The 17463-nt window shown below is 39.9% G+C and overlaps 1 protein-coding gene across 1 annotated transcript in view; it reads right to left on the reverse strand.

Moving 5' to 3' along the window:
- Positions 1-15688, reverse strand: part of LOC139744111 (uncharacterized) — a 226970-nt gene extending 211282 nt beyond the window's left edge. Inside the window, exon 1 of the mRNA XM_071654568.1 lies at positions 15578-15688. The gene's annotated coding sequence lies outside the window, so the exon portion shown is untranslated. The remainder of the gene's footprint in view (positions 1-15577) is intronic.
- Between the last annotated feature and the right edge of the window lie 1775 nt (positions 15689-17463).

A 17463-nucleotide genomic window follows, 5' to 3' on the forward strand; every position in this document is an offset into this window, starting at 1 on the left:
CATGTACTGCATTTTGTAAGTTGAGTATATGTACATATTAATGGATATTCAGAATTACGTAGGATTTCCTTATTTCCTTTTCGGATTCACTAACCTTCAGAATAACAATTTTAAAAAAAAATTGAGTAATCGAACCTTCAGAAAAATAGACTTCATTTCATTTTTGCATTAAGGAACCTTTGGAATAACGAACCTTCTTTCATTTTCTGATTAACAAATATTTAAAACTAGAAAAGCACTCTGAGAGCGCAGACCACCGCCAAGCAGCTACTTTCCACCGATGATCTTGCTCTTCCCAAAGAGATTTTTTTCCTCTCCACCACTGGGGAAAAGCTCTTTGGGCTCTTCCATAGAGATCAGTGATTTCCACACCCATAGGTATACATGCTGAAAAATCGCCCGATTTCTCAATATACAAGCCTTTGTTACGTCATAAACCCTCAGCCATGAGGCGCGCCTCGCCCAGCTGCAGAAACTGGAGCACACACTTTACTGCGCTTTTGAAAACCTCAAAAATGCGCAGCTTGAACTCCCAAGTTCATTTACCCTACCTGTCAAAATATCAAAAATCCTTCATAAATTCCCCCAAAATTTGAAATCACTATCAAAATTTAATTGTTTGTTACTTGTGTCATTCTCAACCTTCCCTATAAGTTTCATCCAAATCCGTTAACTGCTTTTTTAGTTATTTTGCACAGGGACAAAGAAACAAAGAAACAAACCAACGGTAACGAAAACATAACCTCCTCCCTTGGCGGAGGTAATAATTAACTGTAACCACAACATCTACATACTAATGAAATGTATTGTCCAGGATGAATAAAGGCCTGTTTCTATTTCGTGCATATATTTCTTAGTATTCCTGTGTTAATAAGGATGTTCCTTACATTATGGTTATTTTAGGTTCAACCATTTCTTTTGTGCAAGCTTGAAAAAGGAGAAGCTATTAAAAATTCATGCACAGTGATTACTTTTCTTCCATGAGAGAAAATCATTAAGATACCTTAAAGGGAACCCAAACCCAAAGAGCAATGTAGATTGAGTAAAAGCAGCATCATTAGTAGAACACATCAGTGAAAGTTTGAGGATGTGTGGACAACAATATAAAGAAAATTCCACAAAAATTCACTTTTCTAGCTTAATAAAAGAGCACTTGACTAACCGCTTTTAGAAAGTAAGGGAATAATTGCTACCCTTAACATATGTCAGTATCAAGTTGATGAAATGTGTAGTTTTCAGGAAAATGAATTTTTGGGGAATTCCCTTTATATTTTCTTTATATTGCTGTCCACACATACATCATAACCTCTAGCAGTCTCCTCTTCCAGCGGTTCCAACACCAAAACTTTAAAAATTCATAACTTTTGCATCGATTGTCCGATTTTCCTCAATCTTTCCCTGATGTGTTCTGCTAATGTTGCTGCTTTCACTCAATCCACATTGCTCTTTGAGTTTGGGTTCCTTTTAATTGGCAAGTTGTATCATTACTTATACACTAAAGAATTGCGTCCATGAAGAAAGCTGTTCTTATGTTACTTGTAGTTTCTTCAGGTGAGTATATCATATACAATATACTTTTGCTGGATTTCTTTGTTCATTAGAGACAGGAAAATAAAAACAGAGGCATATAGCATATAATGTTTAACAACTAGAGCACTCGGCCGGGGGACCTGATCGAGCACATGCATCCCCCGAACCCGCTCTCCCCCCCCCCCCCCCCCCTTCCCATTTGGAGTCAAGAAACACAGCCAGGATTGTACACACAAGCAGACCCTGAAATATTTACCGCTTCATGTATAAAGACGGAACAAGCGAGGGCGTCACCACCAAAAACAATAGGCATCTTCATTTCACTATAATGTACCTTTGCCAAATTTGAAGAAAATCTGATAAGAAATGTGGCTGATAGAGCGCACACAAGAAATGTGACATGGCATTCAAGTCGGAACACTGAGGGCACTGTCACCACAAACTGTTGTGTCCTTCATGTTGAATGACCACCCAAACACCTCCTTAGCAAGTCTGAATAAAATCCGTTGAGTAACAATCAAGTTACTGCATAAATAAGCACTTTTGCAAATTTTGATATTATCAGGGTGGCCTTTGACCCTGTAAAAGGTGGAACAGTGAGGGCAGCATAATCAATAGGTATAGGTATGTAGATTTGACTATGATACATATATACATACCAAATTTGAAAAAAAATCGGTCAAGAAACAAGGCTGGCATTGCACACACAAGCAGACCCTCTTAAATCTACCTTTTTATGTATAAAGATGGAACAAGCGAGCGCGCCATCACCAAAATCAATATAGGCATTTTCATTTTACTATAATGCACCTTTTTGCCAAATTTGAAGAAAATCTGATAAGAACTGTGACGTGGCTGATAGAGCGCACACAAGAAATGTGACATGGCATCCAAGTTGGATCACTGAGGGCGCTGTTACCACAAACTGTTGTGTCCTTCATGTAGAATGACCACCCATACACCTTAGCAAGTCTGAATAAAATCCGTTAAGTAACAATCAAGTTATTGCATAAATAAGCACTTTTGCAAATTTTGACATCAGGGTGACCTTTGACCCTGTAAAAGGTGGAACAGTGAGGGCAGCATTATCACTAGGTAAAGGTGTATAGATTTGACTATGATACATTTACATACCAAATTTGAAAAAAATCGGTCAAGAAACAAGGCCAGCGTCGCACACACAAGCAGACCCTGTTAAATCTACCTTTTCATGTATAAAGACGGAACAAGCAAGGGCGCCATCACCAAAAACAATAGGCGTCTTCGTTTTACAATAATACACCTTCATGCCAAATTTGAAGATGATCTAAGAAGAACTGCAGCCAGTAGAGCGCTCACAAGAAAATCTCTGCGGCGGACGCGGCGGCAGACGCGGCGGCGCAACAAGGCCAAATCCATAGTATCCTCCGAACTCTGTTTGGGGGATACAAATATGCAAAGTCACATATCAAATAGAAACACATGTGACAATTATAAACTGTGGATAATAACACAAGATATACTAATAATAACACCAATCATGTTCATAGAGAGGTTTGCTTCATTTGTGAATTCGAAAGAATGGATGAAAAAAGTGATATCACACATGCTACAAGTGCAACAGTCAAAAAAATTAATGAAGCCTGAAACTTGAATTCTTCCCTGTTGATAAAGTATGAAAACAGAATGAATTTATTGCAGTGGATTGTCTTTGTTGGGAACAATCAAAATAGCATTTTAAGTTGCTGTGCTGTTGTAATATCCCTTACAACTGGACTGTTCTAAAATACAATGAATACCTAAAGACATGATTGATATCATCCCCTAAAATAGTCACACTTTATCACACTGTTATGCTCATAATTCTTTTTTTAAAACATCTCTTGATATAGAAAATCACTTACTTCTCTGACATCGTGTACCACTGAATCCAAGAGGGCAGGTACAACTGAAGAAATTCAATGTCAAATCTGTGCAGTTGCCACCATTTTGACAGGGAGCACTACTACAAGCTCTGATATCTGCCCAAAAGAAAACAGATATTAAAAAAATATATATATATATATATCAGTGTACTTGTTCTGAAGTAAGCTAAAAGACAACACAAACAAGTCATATATCTTTGGTACTGCAAGCCTTGACATTCACTTCTTTTTTGTCTGGAGGCCCATTTGGGCTTTTAAAATCTGGGGAATCTGAAATGTTGCTGGTGCAAAAGAGAAATGCAGTGGCTTAAAATAAGAGGAAATACTAAAATTCATTTTAAATTTGAAATGCCCAATCAGGATATCAAAAGATAACTTGCTTGGAAATTCGGTGGCCAAACATAAATTTTAGTAGCCCCTGGGTCACCGCTTATGTAGCCTGCTGCCCGGGCAGTATTTTTCCCCCAATTGTTACTTAACAGTAAACCGAAGGCCCTCTGTAGCTCAATATCAGAAAGGGCTCGTAGATCGTAGAGGCAGTACCTTTTTTTGTGGGGTAGCAATTTGAGGCCGACATAAAAAGGATAGGACATAAAAAAGGACAAGAGCCTTGTCTACCGCTAATGTCAAGCGCTTTTATATGGAGAAAGGGGAATACAGTACTCTCCGCATAATCGGGTAGGCTCGGGCAGAGCGTTTCTTACCCGATTAAGCGGAGTACCCGATTAACAGAAGAACATGTCTCACTCACAATTGACACACACACAATGTGTATGTACATGCATTGTACACTGCACCAAACACCTACACTGTATGCTTAACACGTGTGCTTGCACGGCACATTATGCATACCTTACACTTGCTCAGTCACGAGCAATAATTTACACTCTTTTTATGAACAAATTATGTCTTCAGAAAACTTTGTCATTTGACTATAGACTCCTTGCAAACACGCAGGCGTTTTCCAAAATGAACATGTCTCTTTGCCTGCACTAGTCAGGTAGAACGTCGGGTTACTTTTCGAGAAGTGACTGGGGAAAAGCAAAATAATGGAGCTGGTGAATGGCCTGATTTTCGTTGCAAACTTCTTGTATTGTGAATGTTGTTGCAGAGCAAGGGAGGAGCGCAAGTGTGTTCAACTCCTGTCTGTCTACGCAGTTGTGAGTGCCAGCTACATGTGTAATTTTCGTTTACGTGTGGCAAGTCGGTGCTGGCACAATTGTACATGTGTTTTCATGTTTAATCACTCCCCAAATGATCAGTCTTCTTTGCAAATTAAGCAGAGAATGCGTTTAGCCGTGGAAAATTTGACATTTATGATTTCTTTAAGTGTTATATCTGCGATAAAATGCGGGTAGAAATTAGATAAGAAGAAAAATTATTTACCCATTTATGCGGAGAGGCAACCTGATTATCAGGTAATTTTAATGTGCATTGGAACTGATTTTGACATTACTACCCAATTAAAGGGAGTGATACCCTATTACACAGAGAGTATTGTACTTGCAAATTTCTTGTTTATCTTTGAAAAGATTATATATTCGATGGATACTGCCCATCCTTCATTCAAATTCACAATGAATAATTATTGAAGATACATTCTTTAAAACATAGTGATCTGAGAGTGAAAGAAAAAACAAATTGTCGTGCACATGGCAGATTGTCGTTACTGCGCTTCCCTGTGCATAGTGGATTGGTGTTAGGATGTAGGAGTGTGCATGGCAGATTGTTCTTCTGGTGTGGGAATGCGCATAGGATTAACAACATTCTGCCATGCGCAGGGAAGTGCGCTAACAACAATCTGCCTGGCGCAGGGAAGCGCTGTAAAGACAATCTGTCATGCGCACAACGAAATTAGCAAAGTAAAGTCAACATTCACCTTTTGCAGTTCCCTCCCCATTTTAAGATACAGATCATGGCTTGACAATGTATGAGACCCCGTTTACAGTGCGGGGCTGGGCCGAGCCGCAGCCGAGCCGCGGCCGAGCCCAGCCTCAATTGCGAGGCCGGGCCCCGCAATTTTGTCCTTTTACACTGCCGGGCTCGGCCGCGCTTTTGATTCAAACCTCTAAATATTTTGTCGTAGTGGCGCTCTGCTTGTAAACAAACGCAATTTGGTATTGTCTGGTTTTCAGACCCTTTGCCAAATGAATTCCGTGGCGACGAAGTCGCCGCTCGGGCAAAGGCCTTTGCCGAAGGAACAAATCCTTTGCAGGACAAAACCACCTTAAACTATACTAGTTTTCGATGTTGAGGGGGTTAATATCCTGAATAGCAAAAGATACAGGCAGAGGGTTTGGAAGCCAGACTAAAATTGGCCGCGCAATTGGCCGCGCATTTGGCCCAGTTTGCGTTTACACCAAGAAAAGGCCGAGACCACCTCCAGAGCGAGGCCAAATGCGAGGCCAATTTTGGCCTCGCATTTGGCCTTTTGCGCGTTTACACTGAAGCGGGGCTGGGCACGGCCGCAGCCGAGCCGTGGCCGAGCCTCGCACTGTAAACGGGGTCTGAGAGAACATATCACTTTTGAAAATACAAACAGCACAGAAGAGGCCTTTAAAGTGTATGTTTGCAGTGAATGAGTGTTACACAATGAAAGATCAGCACAAAGTACATGTATCAAAATATGACAGTATCAAAGCATCAAAGAACAAGTTGATATGATAATGGTATAAGAATCAATAGATACTAACAGTAGTAACTGCATTTCATTACACAGTGATGATGCTCATGGCACAGATGCAGTGCCATAGGACAACACTAAATGATATCTTATTGTTTAAGTCCTCGTTCCACTACCACGATCTTGACCCCAATCTAGATCGGCAGAGAGGGGCAAAAGCATTTTGAGGGATCGGTTTAAATCGGAAACATCGTAGCAGCAGCATACGAAGGACAGGGTTGAAGCGGGCATTTCTTTTTTAGGATTGGGAACAAATTTTGAACATGTTCAAAAATTTTTCCCACTCTCCCTGATCAAAACTGTCCCATTTTGAATCATAAAGCAAGTGGGGAGATCGTACTGACAGTGCAAAACACCATGGGATGAGCGTAATACAGTCGTTCTGAGCAGGCAACATTAGCACAAGATCTGGAAGTAAACTAGACACCAATGTGGTCCTGCTGCGACTCACTCTGTTTGACCAAAGCACGACCATCCCGCCTTAATGCTGCTCTCACTACATTCTCAAATCTCGTAAAAAATTAAGGCTTGTTTCAATAATGCTCTCAGTATGCTGTGTACCTACTTTCATTACAATGTTTCCACTTTAGCTACATTATTCCTATGCTTTCCATGACTTCCCAGACTCACGTCCTCTGCTCTCACCACTCTCTATATATATAAAAGGGATGCTGCAGAATAGGCTTGAAAATTTGCAGCCAAAATGTCTGCCAGAAGATCAAAGAGATCAAGAGGCAAAACTGTTGAGGAGGACGACATTGTCGCTGTACCTATTGAGGCAGAATATATATATGAAGAAGAAAGAGTGCAAATTTTCAAAGAAGAAGAGAATGCAGAGAAAGAAGAAAAGAAAGCAGTGAAGCAGCTACCCTTGACGGTGAAGAAAGAGAGACTGCATGTGATACTAACAGAGGAGGGAGAAGAGGACATGTTAGAAATTTTAAAAATAAATGAAATCATCTACATGTACTTATCTGTACAACATGAAGAAGATTGACTATAAAAGCAAGGACATCAAGAAAAAGCCTTGGAAAGATTAGCATGTCTTGATTAATTATGAATTGCTGTAGGAGAAGACCTATGAGTTGAGGAGCCTCTCCGAGGTCCACAGTTTATATCTCTTTGGTTCTGCATGCTGACAAGTTGACTGACTGGGGATCAGCAGTCGAATCGGAGTACATCGGGGCACATCGGGCACTTTTCAGCTCTCTAGATGTGGGAACATTGTGATAAGATTGTAATCTTTCACAGCATAACTTCAGCATGCATAGATTGGATAACATCGGCAATATCACACTGACAGCGTATAGCATTATTCTAAAGCCTGACTGCAGCATCAGAGATTGTAATGACTCATTCCCGATCATCGTAATAAAAGTGTAGGAAGCACTTGTTGGTCGTAAATACAGTGTTCTTTAGCATTCTCACATCGTACTATTTCCAAATGGGCTCATGTTTTATTCGATCCTTCCAGATCTGAAGGCCGTGTCACACCAGCCTTGCGTGCGACTTGCAAAGAACAATTTTGACTACCCGGAGGTCCCCGTAGATATCCGCACATGACAGTACCTAGCATGTATCTCAAAAGTAGTCGCCCGGAGGTGCGCACGCATATTTTTTTACCCGCAACCGTGTTTAGGCCCTGTCATACCTTTCCGGGCAAGCTACTCGGGCTTGTTACATGTAGGGATTTTCTAGCATACCGGACATTCCGGAGGGCGGAAAAGGATTTCTGCGAGTCAGCGCATGTGTCTTACTTGCTGGATGCGTTATACTTGCGAGTATACTGTGTGACCTTTGTACCAGTCGCGTGGGGCTGACAACTTAGTGAAGGAATTCCTCTAATGGAATGGCTGAAATCTCACAGAATTTCATTATCTTGGCTGCATACGGGACTGCGAAGTACCTGCGTGGGAATTGACTGGGAAGTACTGCCGCTAAGGGTCTCCTACTGGCATTCTGCATGGACCTCTACGGGCATTCCCGCGACTCACCCGGAAAAAGTTTTGGTCATGCTCAAAACTTGGCTGCGGTTAAATCGGACTTGCGTGAACACCTCCGGGAAACTACGCGCTAGATACTGTCAGGTGCGGACCAACTGCGGAGAGCTCCTTGGAGTAAATTTGTTCCCCCCGCAAGTCAAGCCGCAGAAGTTCCCCCGTACGGTATGACAAGGCATGAATGAAAATTGCAAACATTCTTGTTCGCCCGCTGAAAATCTTCTACGTGCTGGAAACTACCTCCTCGCCACAAGCCCGCGTTATGGTGTGACACGGCCTTTAGGAAATTGCCAAATTGTGGCGAGAATGGCATAGTGGAATAGGGGCTTTGGCTACAAATATAGGTCTTCCCGTCCAATTTCATCAGATTTGCATTCAATTTAATGATGCGGTCATTCAAGTTCGAGTGAATATATGAATGATCGCCGAGATCGACATTAAAAAAGGTACGTACCTACTTCATTGAATTTAATTTCATCAGCATGCGATTTCACGAGTTTCTCACACAAGGGTGTAAGAGGGGCATTCAAATTAAAAATGCATGTGCAACACATTCAAATTTACATCAGCACTGCCATGGAGAGCATTAAGAAATTCAAATTTATGATAAGGCAAATAATTACAAAGTACGGGCAGTCTTTTTCATTGCTGCTTTTATTCTTTCTAGATACTCAGCTGTTTAAATACATGCAAACTGGATATACCTCAATGCATGATTTTTGACTTAATAAATACTAGCTAATAACTCTTCATAAACCCACTTTCAGACACATGCATTTACTCTTTATTCATGCACGATTTTAGTCATTGCTACAATACAGAGTATGCATGAACATCTCAAATACAGACAGAATTAGTGAATGAAGCATCGCCTTGACAACCAGCAAAACTGGTGATATAATCCTTTGGTGAAATAGGTCTATCTACAGCTGATCCAATTGTGGCAACTTATGATATGGACACAGGGGACACAGGGAACTATAGGGAATGGAATCAAAATGGATCAATATGGATTTGGACGTATAGGACCCCTAAAATATTCTAGGATATGACTATTTCCTAAATGTTACATCCATACTGTTAGGGATGAATTGGACATGAAAGAAAGGTCGATATGAAAGAAATACATAAAATACAAGTAAGGTGATTAAAGGGATTGTACAGTTTTGGTTAAGACCTAATTTCAGGTTTCTAACATTTTTTTGTGAGATAATGAGAAACCTCTTATGAAATATGAAAGAGCATGTAATTCTATGAGGAATTCAACGTTTATTTGATGAAAATTGGTTTTGAAATGGCTGAGATATCCAAAAAAGAGCGATTTAATAAAGTGTGGGACCCACACTTTATTACTATCACCTTGTTTTACTTTGTTTTTGGATGTTTCAGTCATTCCAAGCCCGATTTTCATCAACTAAACTTTAAATTCCTCTTAAAATGGTATGCTCTGTACTATATCATAATTAGTGTTTTCTTGGTATCTCACAAAAAGTTAAAATCCAAATTCTCATCTCCACCAATACTGTACTATCCCTTTAAATGAGACCCTGCTCGCCAGCCCTCCCCCCCCCCCCCCATATACAAGTAGACTGTGGCTACACTTTGAACATAAACAGTTTTCCAAATATGCCACAAAATGTGTGCACCAAAACATTTAACTACAATCAGAAAATTATACAGAATTTCCTTCCACAGACTTGCTACACTTCTCTTCTGATTGACAAATTTCCAGATATTCCAACAAAAGTGTGCACCAGATTGTTGAATTTCAGTTCTAAAACTGAAAAAAGCTCCCTTGAATATAGGAGAGGTATTTTGCTACCCTTACATTGCTTGGTACCAACCATAGACTCTAATAGTACACTTTGGGAAAAAACAATTTCTGATTTTTCCACAAAAAAGTGTGCTCCAGATAGCTTTATTTCAATTCTAAAATTGCAAAAGCTCCATCTAGCGGTAGGGGGAATCCCCCTCCCTCACGCTCCCCTAAGCTCTACCTCACTAGACTTTGTACATACACAGAGATGATGCTCAAAAAGAGCTAAATTCAATGATTTTAGCACTTCCCTGAAAAAACCCTATCTATTTCCATTATCATTTGGCACTGGAAAAAATTCCAAGTATTGCACCAAAAGTTTGCACCAGATTGCTGAATTTCAGGTCTGAAAATGCAAAATCACCTTTGTGTGGGAGGAGAAATGCTCCTTATCTACACCATCGTGTGCATGCCTTTTCTGTTTGATTGCTGAACAGACAGCGTACAGCTGTACATGATATTCAGTGTAAGAATTAATACAAGCTAAGTTTATTCAAATGATGCCATTTTATAGCCAAATTGTTCAATAATAATCTACATCAAAATATACTGCTGGGTAATTCCATGGGGCTGGGACTGAAATTGTGACATACAAGTTGAAAATTCAAGTTGGGTAAATTGAAATTTCCTTTTTCCCCCCGATTTGTTACTCCCATTCTTCAACTTATTCCACTACAAATCTGTTATTACTTCGCACTCTTTCAGTCAGCATGGGTAAACAGGTATGGCAAAATACCAATGTTACATGGACTTCATTTTTTGACATCCTTAATTAAAGGACAAGTCCACCTTCATATACATTAGGATTGAGAGAATGCAGCAGTATTAGTAGAACACATCAGTGAAAGTTTGAGGAAAATCGGACAATCCGTTCAAAAGTTATGAATATTTTAAGTATCTGCGCAGTCACTGCTGGATGAGAAGACTACTACAGTGTATGATGTCACATGCGTACAACTATATAAGGAAAATAAAAAGAGAATTTCACAAAACTTTACTTTTTGAATAAAGTGCACATTTCTTCGACTTGCTACTGACGTATGTTAAGGGTAATATTATTCCCCCTGCCTTCTGAAAGAGAGAAGTCGAGTGTTCTTTTGTTATGCAAGAAAAATGGAAATATGTTGAATTTTCTTTATTCTTTCTTTATATCGTTGTACTCATGTGACATCACAAGCTTACTTAGTCTTTTCATCCAGCCGTAACTGAGCAGAAACTTCAAAAATTCATAACTTTTGAATGGATTGTCCGATTTTGCTCAAACTCTCACTGATGTGTTCTACTAATATTGCTGCATTCACTCAACCCACATGTCTATGAAGGTGAACTTGTCCTTTAATAATTTTGTGTTCTGAAATGATAACAATGAACACATCCACGTTTTTTTCCACCATAGCACATCAACATGTTATCTAACAGGCGCATGAGAGCATTATTAGTTAAGATTGTATGTTCTGATATCAACTGCAAGCCACTTTTATTAGCATGTTTTTTCTACAAACCATTTACAATTTCAATCAAAGGTTTAACTTTTTCATCGAGAGTGACACAATAACAATATTCTTAAAAATACTACAATTGAAGCAAGTGATTTGTATGGGTATTCAAGTGAAAACACGATTTTATTGTTATAATCAGGGGTTTTCATACAACAACCTCGCCCACAGTGTACTACTTATACACGGACAGTACAGGTGTGTCTTTGTAACATAGGTACACTACGACATATCAACTGATTTCCTTTATTGTGGTGTGAGATGTTAAAACCTGCACATATAGACTTTATGTATGTTCCCACAAATAACACTAATTGTAACAGTTCTTTGGAATCATACCTACTGCACACCTGTGGAACAATACCTATGTTACACAGACTTCAATTCTTTGTAACTCTGGTATGAAAGAAGGCAAACTTAATCAGAAGAAGAAGAAGAAAGTGAAGCTTTACACAATTTGACCTTATATACACTAACAACATCATCAACTAGTTGTCAACTGACTAAGAAAACTAATAAAGAGAAATCATACAAGTTTTCTTGTCTTCTCCATGTTCTTTGTTTGAAGTTAATTTCTGCTCTTTTGTCCAATGTCCATTTAGCCCTCGGTTTTTGTTTTTCTTCTGTCCATTTTCCCTCTGTACAGTTTTCTTCTTGTCTAGTCTGTTACGTTCGCTCTTCTTGGGTGTTGCTTTGTCGGTTTCCTCTCTGTTTGTGGAGTGCTGTGTATGTGTCCTTTTCACTCTTTCATGTAGTTTAACATGTAGCGGTGGCAGAGGAGGAGCCATGGCAGATTCATCAACAAACTGAACAAAAGGTGTAAAGGGAAATAAAATAAAAAAATTAAAAGAACATTTTTGTCGGGGTTGACTTTATATTCCTGTTGATGTATCTGTGTGTTTATGAATGGAATCAAATAATTCTAACAATTTTGCTTACATTTCTTCCTCTTGGCATACCCATTAGCTAGAGTTCCATGTGTACCCCCCACCAAAATTGAAAAAAAAAAGGGTTATGCTTAAAATGATGTAAATATCAATGATAATAATATAGCATGTAAAACATGGGAAAATATCATTTTCATACTCTACCCTAAAAACTTGTTTTCAGATGTAAGCTAGCAAGGGCAGGTCGCTGCCCCCGGTGTCCTAGCTAGGGTTAGGGCTAGGGTCAGGGTTACGGTTACGGTTATGGTCCTTAATAGACTCCAAACAAAATACTACAGTGTAGGCCCCATTTTTTATTCAACCCCCATCAAAATTGTCACCCTCTTTTTGAATGATAGTATAGAGCAATAATAGTCCAATTTTGATTGGGGTTCATAATTTTATTGAAGTCTTTACTACCCACTACCCACCCAAACTGAATAGGAAACTGGCATTTTAGATTTGAGACTTCACAGTGGGTGAACATGGAATGGAAATGGTGTATCCTTGTGAAATGTTAACAACTTCATCAGAGCATCTAACAGGTCAGTGAAATCTTGGAAGGAAAACATTGACATTTTCGAAGTAAATCTGTTAAAGAGAAAGAATTTCACAGCTCCTAGTTCCCTCAATATCACCAGCAAAATAAGGCAAACTCTATTTCTCTAGCTCAGATGCAGTCTGGACGTCTACGTTTTCAAACTATTATAAAATGATAGTGATTAATACTAACTCTAGCACGTCTACCTTGGTAGATACCTAATGACAAAAGTAAGGTCCAAAAATTCACAATAATCGGGAGGTAAAATAATTTCATATTGCAGTGAAGATACACTGATATACTTTTGTATGGTTTTCTAAGAGAGGAATATGTGCTCCTTTTGCAGAGACCGGCATGGAAGGAAAATTTGGCGATCAAAATTACGAACATGAACCAGTAACAAATATCTCAGTATGTGGGACTAGAGTATCATCGTCCACAGTATTTTTGGCCAGTTCAGAGGTTTAGATATTGTTTTTTTCCTCCAATACAGTTACAGAATATGACGAATGTTTATATCTATTTCGTAAAATAGCGTAAAAGCTTACCAATTGACATCAGAAACATCAAAACTCCTGTACCTACGTTACATGGACATCGGCAGAAAAACAGATCTTGCGCTGTCCAAGTAGGTGTATACTGGCTGTGAGTAGTTTTCCTGCTATTGGGGGAGGACTGCCAGTGACATGAATACGATTGCTGAAGTTAGTAGCTCTTCTTTTTGTCGCGAGACGCGACTTTCTTTACCTACGTTACACGAAGAGGCCGGACATCGCATGGAAGTACAGTGATATGTTCCGTATTTTCTCGTTTATTTGGAGGATTTTGATGCTAATTTTTGGATAAGAATACTCCTGAAATATAACTCTCATTATAGAAATAAAGTTTCTGATCATATTATGATTGGAAGTGTATGTAAAACCATGCTATACCTATGTTACAACAAAAATCGCCGCGGACTTTGTTGTAACATAGGTATGAGGTGGCTTTCAAGATGCTCTGGTGTTCTTATTTTGCTACAAATGTTTATGTGCCTTATAGTCTTTGTAGAAGTCACCTGGCCTCTCTTTATTATGATAAGCATAATGCTGAAAGGTTGTATATTCCTGTTTTACATTGCCATGAAAATGGCATATATTTATGTCACAACATAAACCACAAAAAACCATGAGACATCAATAGTGAAACAGTCACAGACAAAATACTTTTGTACACAGGCTTGTTTTTTTTTCATCATATAATTCTTCACACATTTCTCGCCAAGAATAACCGCAAACCGCAGACAATCATTTGATAAATTTTTCAGAATATGACTTTCATTCCCTACACAACATGAAAATCTAGAGAAGACCCAACTCCATGGAATGACCCTGCTACCTTAAACAAGTGGGACTGTTTCAAGTCGATGAAACACGCAAAAACATGCATCAAATTGCACCTTTGCAACTTCAAAATACAAAAAGTTCTCACCGTGGGAGGGGGGGGGGGGGCACCCCCCTCCCACACCCTCCCCTCCCCCCTCGTTTGCTCCACTCGCTCAGGCTCAGTCGCATTTATTATATTCAGTGTAAGAATTAATACAAGAAGTTTATTTAAACGATACCATTTTATAAGCAAATTGTTCAATAATAATCAACATCAAAATATACTGCTACCTTAAACAAGCGGGACTGTTTCAAGTCGATAAAACATGCAAAAACATGCATCAAATTACACCATGTAAGAGTCAAAAATGCAAAAAGTTCTCATCGTTGGAGAGGGGACACACCCTTCCCCCCCCCCCCCCCTCGCTTGCTCCGCTCGCTCGGGTTCGGTCGCATACATGATATTCAGTGTAAGAATTAATACAAGAAGTTTATCTAACAATACCATTTTATAAGCAAATTGTTCAATAATAATTCACATCAAAATATACTGCTACCTTTAAACAAGTGGGACTGTTTCAAGTCGATAAAGCACGCAAAAACATGCATCAAATTGCACCATTTACAACATCAAAGTGCAAAAAGTTCTCACCTTGGGAGGGGGGACACTCCCCTCCCACACCCTCGGATCCCCCCCCCCCCCCCCCCCCCCCCCCCCCCCCCCCGCCATCGCTTGCTCCGCTCACTTTGGCTCGGTTGCTTCGCTCCCTCGCAGACTAACCGCCCCCCCCCCCCCCAAGATCAAATCCTGGCTATGCCGTTGGGTCAAGGCCCTCCCGTCCATGGCAGTGAAATTTTGACCTTTCCAGGGGGCGAGTCCCTATACCCTACCTACCCAAGAATATTTATAATCTAGCAGGCAGGAAACTCATCAAAAAAGGAAGATAAGGGATGGATGAAAGAGTGAAGGAAAGAGACAAGCAAGATATAATTACAGCTGAATGGACAATGAGTTTGTACTCACCGATTCTTTAATAATCTGGTGATGTCATAATTGAAGGATAACTAGTTATGGTGCATATTGCATACGTGTTACCAGCCTAGAGAGCACATACGCCTGTTTCTAGATGCTGCTATGAAGACAGTGCAGTAATCACACCTGTTTCCAAAGTTCACGAGGTTCTTATCTCAGATGAGGACGTATGCCTTCTTATACCATAAGCATAAATTACTAATACAAGTAACTTCAGAGTAACTAAGTACAGGAATGCTGTTCCGAAGTGTAATTGTTTCTCACCCACTTTTACTGGTACTCACCATTTTCACACCTTACTCCAGTGAAACCAGTAGAACACAGGCAGAAAAAGAAGCTTTCAAAGTTTACACAAACTCCTCCATTCAAGCATGGCTCACTGGCACACTCATTGACATCTGCAAAATAAACACAGGACAAAGGAATTACACAAACCAGCAATATGATATCCAAGTCCTTATTACATCATATGCACAGGTTGCTGGAATCACTTGAAATTAATATGCAATGGCAATCAACAAATAGTACATCAACACTTGTTATATTCCACTCTTGCACAAAGTCACCAGTCAGTTAATAGTAATACCCCTTTTACACCAGATCTACGTCCATGGAGTTTTCGCTGCGTCCAAGCAAATTGGCCATGACACAGTGGGAACTCCTACAGCATACTGAGAGCGCAGCAAGAACTGCTATTGATGTAGCAGTCTGCATGGTCTCCACTACATAGACTTCGAACATATATATGCAAAGTCCACGTAGCGAGAGTGCCGGCGCAGTAATTAGGTGTAGTACAGCAGTCTAGGTGCTTAGATCTAACAATTGTTAGAAGTTGGATCTGGATCTAGATGTAATACAGTGCAGGACCTTTCGGTATAAGGCACCGGTTGAGAGAGGGTGCGTGGTACTCTGGTCGAATCAAATATGACTTTTCTCAATCTTTGCTTTGAAAACTTTAGGTGATGTGCTATTGACGCCTTCGGTGGGGAGCCAGAGTTGTTTTCACAAAAAAAAAAAAAAAATCAGTTGCTCTGTTTTACAATGTCTTACTAAGTAACACCTTGTATGATTTGTAACATATTTCTCTACAATGTTGTCTACGTTACAATCTTCAGATTTCTTTGCTGTGATATTTCGCTCTGGTCTTACTTTTGAAAGAAAGTTTTAGACAGGTAGGGCTGGGACCAACCCCTCGACCACTTTGAAGAAGGATGTTAATCTCAGGACCTGGCGTGTCGAGGCAAGAGTTGGCAGATTTAGATTTTCCTTCATTTGGGTGACACAGCCTGGATTGCGGGAGGTGTAGTCACTGCATATAAACCATGCTGCTCTCTGTTGTGTTCTTTGTAGGCATTCAATGTCTTTTTGCAGATGCAGGTCCCATACACAAGCACTGTACTCTAGGATTGACCGTACCAATGCAATGTATGCTGTTCTCTTGCAGTTTTCAGGGCAAAAGTTGATGTTCCTGCGTAATAGTGCGAGTTCTGTGTTTGCCTTCTTCACTGATCTATTGATGTTGTGGGACCATTTGAGGTCATCAGCTATGGTGAGTCCAAGGTATGGATGTTGTGATGTGTACGTGAGGATGTGCCCATTCATATGATAAAAATATGAGGATTTGGCATCAGTGCTTGTCACTTGGCATTTGTCAGCATTGAACCTCATTCCCCAGTCAGATGCCCATTTTTCCAATTGAGATAAATCTTCTTGCAACTTGAGATGATCTCACTGAGATTTAACTTGTAGATACAGTAAGCAATCATCAGCGAAAAGACGTACTTGGGACTTGACAGTATTTGGTAGATTGTTGATGTGGCACAAGAACAGTCACGGACCGAGGACTGTTCCTTGTGGGACTCCTGAGCTGACATCTACACAGTCCGACTGTATACCATCAATGACGACAGACATCTTCCGTTGTGTGAGGAAGGATCAAGGGTGCCAGAAGTGGGGGGCGGCTGGTGGCACTTGCCCCCCCAAATATTTAGGTGATACGCTTTTAGCGTATCACCTATTGTGATTGTCAAAATCTGTCTTTTTAGGTGATACGCTTTTAGCGTATCACCTATTGTGTTTGTCAAAATCTTCCTTTCTTTCTTTTTATTCTTCTTTCTTTCTGGCACATTTTGTGTCGTGAATATCTCAACATTGACATGACGGAATAACA

The sequence above is a fragment of the Diadema antillarum genome, unplaced genomic scaffold, assembly GCF_040938485.1.
Source record: "Diadema antillarum isolate AM-2024a unplaced genomic scaffold, OU_Dant_1.0 seq00001137_RagTag, whole genome shotgun sequence".
In the NCBI taxonomy this organism is placed as follows: Eukaryota; Metazoa; Echinodermata; class Echinoidea; order Diadematoida; family Diadematidae; genus Diadema; species Diadema antillarum.